Source organism: Tyto alba, unplaced genomic scaffold (assembly GCF_018691265.1).
Source record: "Tyto alba isolate M040663 unplaced genomic scaffold, T.alba_DEE_v4.0 Super-Scaffold_45, whole genome shotgun sequence".
Lineage (NCBI taxonomy): Eukaryota > Metazoa > Chordata > Aves > Strigiformes > Tytonidae > Tyto > Tyto alba.
Genome location: NW_024881321.1, coordinates 1,465,027 through 1,474,378, shown reverse-complemented (window position 1 = coordinate 1,474,378; position 9,352 = coordinate 1,465,027).

Sequence of the window (9,352 nt, the reverse complement as noted above, 5' to 3'; positions counted from 1 at the left end):
CGCGGATCTCCCGGTGAGCGCTGAGGTCCCTGGGCTGAGCCCGAGCCACGGGACTCCGCGATGCTGCCACCCAAAGCACAAGCCAGAGCATGGGCTCCTCAACACCAGCCCCCTCCCAGGCCAGGAGGGACTTCCACACCTTCCTGATAACAGGCACTTGGAATACTTTCACCGGGTGCCTTTTTGGAAGCCGTTTGACCCCACCATGCATCTTCCTGGCTACTTAATGATTAGTGCGGAGAGGGAAAGGGCCCTGTGGAGATGCCGTCTTTCCTTTTCAGTTCGCATTTATTTTCAGTTTATTTTCACTCCCCGTATAGGGTGAGTAGTGTTGCCACAGGGCTTTCTCCTAACTTGATGACTCAGAAGTCAAAATCAACATAAAAATAGTCCCCCATCTCCTATGTTATTTTGTCCTTTTCAAATTGGAAGAGTCTGACTTTTTTCTTAAATGCTGCATGTGATCAGGAATGTTACATTTCCTTGTATAAATCATCCTTGTGTATCGAAATAGAAACAGCCCCTGGGAAAGAAGTTCAGTGTACATTTCATTTCTTCCATTCTTCAAGGCAAAAAAAAAGTGTACTTATCTGCTGAGAAATACTCTGCTTATTCAAGGGAAACCAATCATCAATACCAACTTAGGAGCATTTTAATGGTCGCCTGTAGGGATCCCAGAAATTATAACGTTCAATCATCACGAGAAGATCACGGCAAAAAATAATGGGGACCAAGAGTCCCCGTGGCAAGTGCAGCTGGTGTTGACAGTGACACTTTGGGGCACCATTAAGCTGCTTGATTCTGGTGATTCTAAAGGAAAATTTTAGGCGCCTTAGGAAGATACCGGGACTAGAAGTGCTATCGGAGCAGCGAGTCACTGCGTGCCTAGTCCAAAGTCCCCTGGGCTGAGAGAGCCAGGAGAGAACCATCTGTCATGAACTGTTCGTAAAGAGAATGTCTCAAACAGCTCGAGAGGGAGCCGGGTGGCGGGGGGAGAGGCGGGTGAGCTCTGCCGGGACGGGATGGTGGGCCACTTCTCTCTCCCTCCTGTTGCTACCCAGAGACAGAAGTTGCCCAGCTGCGCCGGGGAAAAGCCAACGAAAGCGAGAACCTTCTGGAACACCCTATTGTGCAGGTGGAAAGAAGACTACATAAAGATACCAACCCCTGCCTGTGTTTCTGTTGGCCCGCCTCCTAGGGATCAAGCTTGCTACTCTACGACAATGTGGGATCCAAAGGGTGGTGATTCCCCTCTTCCTATTCCCCCCCTTTTCTCTTTTGTCTCTCTCTCTCCTTTTTACATATATATTTGGGTAGGTAAGTTTTGTACAAATTGCGATGGGTTGTTAGCAAAATAGTCTCTTTGCCAAAGTGCCTTTATTCCTTCGCCAAAGGTTATCGGTTGATGGTTGCCAAACTGTCTCCATTCACTCACTAAAACTGTCAGTTAATAAAGGCAACAGCTAAATTGTTCCTCTGAGTCATTGCCGTGCCTCGATCCCCCCCTGCAGCTCTGCCGAGCAGCGACCAGATTGTCCCCCGGTGCCAGGTTGTCCCCCAGATCCAAAGGATTCACCCCCCTCGTAACCCGCCGAGCGGGACAGGACACCGTCTCCATCATCCCCCGGGGTGGCCTGGGAGCTGCAGACCTCGGGGCAGGGCAGACGCTCTGAAAATTTTTTCCCTGCCGACACACACAAGATCAGACCAGGGTGCTTTTTTTCTCATGCCCACCACCGAGGGGACGTTTTTGTGTGGCTGTCACCACCAGTCACAGAGCCGCGTGAAGCCTGCCGCTGTGGGCGCTTCAGTTCCTTGGCTTCTTCCTACAAGACTGTCCTGGGGAAGGGAGGTTTATGGGCCAGTCTCCGTGGCAGTTTACTTGGCCAGTGCCCGAGGGACAAGGCAGAAAATGAGAAAATATCAGACTGTCTGCTTCTCACTTCTCCTTACTCAGGACAATTTATCATAAGGGAATCTAGGCCTAAGGAATAGAGAGACAAAGGACAAAACGTGCCGGGTAACCTATGGGGTCATGTCTAGCGAGGGATGACCGCTCATGTTTCAGCTTTCCCCCAGCTGGGTTACTCAAAGGGTCTCTTTTTTTCTACTATAAGTGTAACCTGCAAGCAGAGCAGAATGAGATTTGCCTTGTTTCTGTCGGAAAGGAGGTTGGAGACACAAAGATCCCGGCTGTGGCTGAGGATGTCTGCGAGCCTCCAGCCCCAGGTGCTGGGAGATAATCCTGGGAAAGTGCCAGGAGATGTTCCCTGGGTCCACAGCCACTGTCCAAGGCAGGGCAGTGGGCTAGGTGTCCTCACCTCATTTGCTTGTATCTCTGAGTCTTCAATTACTCTATCAAATCCAATCGAATCCAGCAAATAGCTTCACAGGTTATTAGAGGGAACAACCAGACAGCAAGACTCAAGGCAGCAAATGCACACAGCGTGTTTCCAGGGGAAGCCAGGCGAAAACAAAAACAAAACGCCAGTGTTTGAAAAGTTACTAATGAAATCACTTCTTTAGGAATGTTTGCTGGTTTCCTATAGGAAGAAAAAAAAAAAAAAAAAGCTTCATTTCATTTTTACTGAATGGCATTCATCAGAGATTGTCTCCCACTGGTAATTCAGGAGGTGAACCCCCACATTGTTCTGTGTAAAGAGAATTTTCCTTGAAATAAATACATTTATTTAAAAAACCCCCAGTCCTCTGTTCCCCTGCTTACCTACCAAAGTAACAAACTGCCCAAATTAATGTAAGTAAAATCTACCCATAAGCCCAGAATATTAACCAGGAAATTCCAGTGCTCTTGAAACTTGCAATAAGAGAAAGTGGAATTAGTAGAAGTATAGAAGCCAAAGCGCCTGTTGAGGTCCATGTATTCTTTGTTTATGCCACTACAGAGTGTGCTAGACAAATGTGTAGTTTGTAAAATCCTTTGGGGATCCCTGAAAAATTAAGTGGGGAAAAAAAGTTTAGCTCCTCACACAAGGGCGTAATAAAACTACTGAACATTTCTGTCTTAATTGTGCTTCGTGATAGAGTATAAGGCAAAGTTATCACAGCTGAATAAAATTCTGAAGTCTTCTAGCAGCAAAACGACTCCTTTAATGTAATAGCGGAAATAAACCTCTCATTTCTAAAATATAGTTGACAAAAAAAGGCTAATAACTTGTAAAGGTTTCACATACAGTGAAAAAGAAAAGTCAAAGCCTGTAAAGTTACTGTGCATGAAATATGATAATTTAAAACAGCCGTTTAATTTGCACTTCTGCAGATCAGAACTAATATTCCCGTTGCATACAGCCATAATAAAACATACTGTTCCACTGACAACAGAAGAAAACATTGTGCATTTTCCTTTGATTTATTTCATTTTCTCACTCATAAAATATGCCTTTTGCCACCTGTCAGTGCATTTATCCTTCTCAGCCGGAGGATAGGAAGCCATACTTGACACAGTATCTGTTCAACAGAACTGAGAATACCAATCCTCCAAAAGCGAGGACCACAATCCCTACTTGTACCCTTGTAACTCATGGGAAACAACAGAGCCATGCGTTTAGTGTAGAGTAATTGTGGTGAACAATAACGAGAAAAGTTGCTGAGGGGATTTCAAAACAGGAGTACTGCAGAACAGTTAAGTGACTGCAAATGAGTAAGGATGGAGTGCAGTGTGGAGATGTGTGGAGTTAGGACTCTCCAGAGGAGTTGTCTGCCCACGAGCTCCCATTGGGGTCCGGGGAGAATGATGGCTTGATTTAATTCCCTAAATTCATCCCACCTGGGATGCTCTAGATATCCTGCCTGGCCCACAGCTACCAGACCAGAAGGGTGTGAGTCTCCTGTAGGTCCTGCCTCATATCTGCCAGTCCTGGATAGATGTCCTGGGTAATCAGGGGAACCTCAAGCAGTTCTAGAAGCCTATATTTATCTGAACAGCTCGTGCGTTGGCTAGGTCTGCACCGTGATGTGGGGCTGGGCACCTGCATCATGTGTAGGTGCCCGTATCGCGGGCAGACTCGTTTAGTTGGCTGCAGCCACACAGTGCACGCAGGGTTGTGTGCAGCGGTCAGAAGGCTGCCATGGAAAGGCCTCTGCATCATGCTACTGCTTTTGTAAGGTGATGATGTGATGGAGCACCTGTGAGAGGACACTGAGCCCGAGAACTCCAGAGGGCTTTTTTTTTGCTAAAGCTGAGTCTTAGAAAATGGGGTTGTAACCAAAACTTGGCTTGATTCACCACTGGAAGGTGCCCAAAGTTCCTTCCATAAAACATATATGGCATATACAGGGCTCTTCTTAAAGTCAATGAAGATCTTTTGTGATTCTGTAACTGCTGCCTTCTCATTTTCTCTCTAAAAATACCTACTTCCCAAGTCCAGAGATACTTGAGCACTTGCAGCAACAACAGATGGACCCTGCTGCGCACAGCAATATTTCCAGAAACACAGATGCTCCCATGAATGATTTAGCTCCAGATGGGCAGACACTAAAGCCCTTGGACAGGTGAGGAAATCCGGCCAGACAGCTACAAACATTGGTCAGAAAGTGATTGCTGCTATTTTAGTGATGGATGAAGGAGCCTTCAGGCAGAGCAGACACCCACCCACTCTGAAGACCTTGACCGTTGGTGTACGTAATGGAAATGGCAGTGTCACCAACGAGCAAAGCCTTTCCTCCCTGCACAGAGCCCTTTCTGGGTCAGCAGCAAACGAGGGAAGACACACACACACACACACACAAGCGCGCGCGTGTGCACATGCAAATTTAACTGTTGCCATCTAATGGGTGGCATCTAATGATCTAATGGTGGGTCAGGGACTCAGCTCCCACCTCTGCTGGACTCCTTGGCTGGGAATCAGGCCCAAGTTGCAGGCACTGAAACGCTGCCGTCGAGGTGCCTCGGCTCTCGTTAAAGCCGACGGAGAGCTGCTCGGGGCAGCCAGTGGGGTCTGTGGTGGGATTCGCGTCACCGTGAGGCAGCACGTCCCCTTGGCCAGGTGGATTGCCCTCCGGACACTGTTGGCATGTAGACACGGGTACTCGGACACCTTACACACGGTCGGGACCTGAATTGCACACACACACACACACCCCCAATCTCATGAGGTTGGATGAGTGTCGTGAACACCGTCAGCAACTCCTGTTTGGGAAGCGGGTGTGATCCTCAGCGGGGAGGCTTCCTCTGCTCACACATCACCTGCCCACCTGCCACACCGGGGCCATGATCTGAACTAGGACCTGAACGTGCTCCTGTGGGACGGCCCAGGACTTCAGAGGGCTTTGGGCAAAGCTGCTGAGCGGTTTTTTGCCTCTTTGTTTCCCGGGTGTTGCTGCTATGGCAGCAGCCGCCTGTCAACACCGCACAGGGTGATTCGGAGGCGAAAAGGGCCCTGGAAATCCTCATCCATACACAGGATCCATCCAGCCGTCCAAGTCCCAAGAATGGCTTATGCCTTCCTCCTGAGAAAGGGCACTGAGAGCTTCCCCCGCCTTGTCCTTGAAAGAAAAAGCATGGGTTTTTTTTTAGTGATGTGCCAGGAAGCAAAGTTTTACCCATCTAGTCATTTCCAGGAAGGCTGTTGCTGGTAGCAGTGATGTTGAAAGCAGTTTTGAGTGAAATCCGTCTCCACGTTTTACCAGGAAATGTGTGTTGAAACGGCAAAGGATGAGGAGTTGAAAGCCGAAAGACCCTCTTTGTCCTCTTTGGCAACAGAATTTGCTCTTTGAGGAGGAAAGAGGCTACCGAAGAAAATCAGAAGAGAAAGAAATAATATTTCCTGCAGTTGCAACTCCATGGATTAATGGTCAGAGCTGGCATGTCAAAAATTTATACCCAAAGGTTTCACCACCTCACTGCTGCACACAGTGTATATTGTGCTGTTTGCTATGCTTGCATCACCAAAACCTCTTGTCTAGAAAAAGTGTTTTCCTTAAAGTTCAGGAAGTATTTGGCTAAATAGTATTCTTTCCATCATCAGTGTTTTCCAGGGCCTATATTGTCAAACAAGGGCCTATGGTGGGAACATACAGCACACGAAATCATTCTGGAAAGAAGAAACAGCCCCTGGAGGAAGGGATGAAGCAAACTGAGAGGAGAAGGAAAAACCTTTCCACAACCCAAGGCAATCTATTTCCAAAAGGGAAATATCTCATCTGGGAAGAATAACAAGAGGCTTACCCAGACAGCAGGACCTTCTTAATGAACAGGATTATATCTATCTAAACAATTCCCATTAAAAAAAAACAAAAAAAAAACAAAAAAAAAAAAAACATTTCTGAACTTCAGATGAGGAACATCAGTCCCATCCCACAAGAAAAAAGTATTTGGTAGAAGCTGCTTCTAGCTGAAGTACCATGGCCTTTGAAGGTCTGAAAAAGCCTTGAAACAGAAAAAAAGCTGGAACAGATTTCCAAGGTTTATCTCCTAGCAATCATGACGCTTTTTAATCTTGATTTCTCCTACAGTCCTCTCGAAGCGTTTAATTCTTTCTACCTGCCCTCAGTGGCTGGATAGTTTTTGTCATCACACAAGCGGGATTACTGAGATTAATTTGGCTCAAGGTCTCACAGAGAGATCACTCAGTGAAGCACTCTACAACCAAACAGAAACTAAACATCCTCCTCTAAATTTCAGTGCAGTTCCAACAGAAAAATAGAGACAACTTCTCCTGACAGTAAAGCACCTCTCTCACATCCTGCAGCATCAGGGGCTGAGTTGCACTAAATGCATTTACAGCGTATATAATGAAAACATCACACACTTTCACAGAGAAGTTCAACTGACCAAAATTTCCACGACTAGGAACATAAGCCCAAATTGCAGACAGTCGTGATTTTCAAATCCATTCATCCACCACTTCTTCCCAATTGCTTTAGTAGGAGCAACCTATTTACAAGTCAGGCTACTCTCCTAAAGCAAGCTTTCAGGTAGATTTAGGATCACAGATTTACTTTGAAAACCATCTGGTCTTGGCTGTATCTTTGCCCAGCTTTATCTCCATCACTGTTTTTGTTCAAGTAGCACAAGATACCGTATCACTTACACGGGGTGCCGGATTTAGAAATACAGCTGTAACGATACAATCTAAGCATGTGTCTAACATTGAGCATAAGTGCTGTTCATGTCTTCCAGCCAGTTTCCCTGAGCCAGGAGGGGAACTAGCAAGGGCAAAGTAACCCACGGAGGGTTGTTCTTCAGAAACAGCCGGCATGAAAACGAAGCAAAGCAACCAGCTGTGGCTCATAGTCTGCCAGCAGCCCAGGGACTCCTTCCAGCTCCACTCAGCGTCACTTGGGATTCAATCAGTGGTTTCAAACTTTGTGAAATTACGTCACTGCAGGTGACCAATGGATCACAGTCACCAGTGGGTGTCAGAGACCCAGCTGCCATAAGGACTGCACTCCTGTAACTATTGCATGTCTGTTGCAGTTTTACAAATGCTGTTTTCCAGTAGCATGACCACAATTACTAGATATCTTTGGGGCTGTATTTTTTTGATGGTAAGAGATGGTAAGAGTGAGAAGAATAACAAGAGTCATACCAAGTAAAGACATAATTTTTCAATTTCATTTTACATCCATCCATAAGACCTCTCTAGTAAGAGAACAGATCTAAACTAGCATCAGACTGGCTAGCCACTAGTTCTGCACTCTTAGAGATGTCTGCAGAATCCAAATGACTGTTATTTTGATGACAATTGAAAGAGTGTTTGCAGACTTGTGGAACAAAATGATATAATTTAGTCATTTTCTGTGGGATAATAATGATGTTCTAATTGAAAAATGTACTCTGATATAATTATCCTACATCTTTATAAGCCTGCCTCAGGAGTGCAGTAAAAGAACAAACGGGAACATTTTTTCCATACCATGTGAGAAAAGGCTCTCAAAGATTTATTTGTATCACATGATGCATGTTCAAGAGACTGAAGCCTCATAAAAACAAAATGATTTCTTGATTTGGTCTGGTAACCTCTTGGGTCAGGATCCAAATGAAGTTTTAGCCGCATAAATCAGAGACAGAATTTGAGGTGGGACTCTCGCACACACGGGCGCCCCAAGCCCCTGGCATGTGTTGGGATATCTCTCCCAGCTTCCACCTGCAGCTCCCAAAGGACATCGGTCTCCTCTGTGTTATCTTGTCAGACTGCCCGCAGGTGGAAGCTGGTGGGTGAAGTGGCTAAGCCGCTATTCTTCATACCTGAGAAGTCGTGGCAGTCCAGTGAAGTCCACTGACTTGGAAAGAGGAACCATAACCCACCATTTTTAAAAAGGGAAAAAGGGAAGATCCGGGGAACTACAGTCCAGTCAGTGTCACCCCTGTGTCTGGCAAGATCATGGGGCAGATCCTCCTGGAAACTGTGCTAGGGGACATGGAAAATAAGGAGGTGATTGGCGACAACCAACCTGGAGGTTCAAGAGCTGGAGCAGCTCCCCTGGGAGGCCGGGCTGAGAGAGTTGGGGGGGTTCAGCCTGGAGAAGAGAAGGCTCCGGGGAGCCCTTCGAGCGGCCTCCCAGGGCTTAAAGGGGGGGCAGGAGAGGTGGGGGGGGATTCTTTATCAGGGAGTGTAGGGATATGATGAGGGGTGGTGGTTTTAAACTGAAAGAGGGGAGATTTAGATGAGATATAAGGCAGAAATTGTTCCCTGTGCGGGTGGTGAGGAGCTGGCCCCGGGTGCCCAGAGCAGCTGTGGGTGCCCCCTCCCTGGAAGGGTTCAAGGCCAGGTTGGACGGGGCTGGGAGCCCCCTGGGCTGGGGGAAGGGGGCCCTGCCCGGGGCTGGGGGGTGGAACTAGATGCTCTTTAATGTCCCTTCCAACCCAAACCATTCTATGATTCTATGATTTCCCATATCTTAGGGTCACAGTTAAAACACTTCTGAGTCTGAATGAGACAACTCGTGCTGTCCCACTGAGTTTGGGCTTTGACTTCGCATTTAACTTCCCCCTGCTCTTGGGGGCACGATGAGAATATTTACCCCCTGGGGTGAGCTCCCTCCCCGCATCCGCTGCCGGGCTGGCAGCAGCTTTGGCATCAGTCTCGCTGACATGGGCAGAGGACGGAGAGAGAAGTGGGAGGGATCAGAGAAGTCAGCAGCATGCGGGAAAAGATGCAAGCTGGAGGGAAAGTTGTCAGCAGGTCTCTCAGCAAGGGAGAAATAAATTTAGCAGTGTGGGTAGGTATGTGTGTGTGTAAGAGCGGGAGAGGGTGCACACAGGGACCGGGATTGTTATTCACCCGCTGAGCATCTATTGCCAGCGCCGGCACAGGAGCCTCTAACAGAAAATCCTCAATCACTGCAGTGCAACACGTGGTCAATATTTAGCAATATTTTATGTGATGTCAGT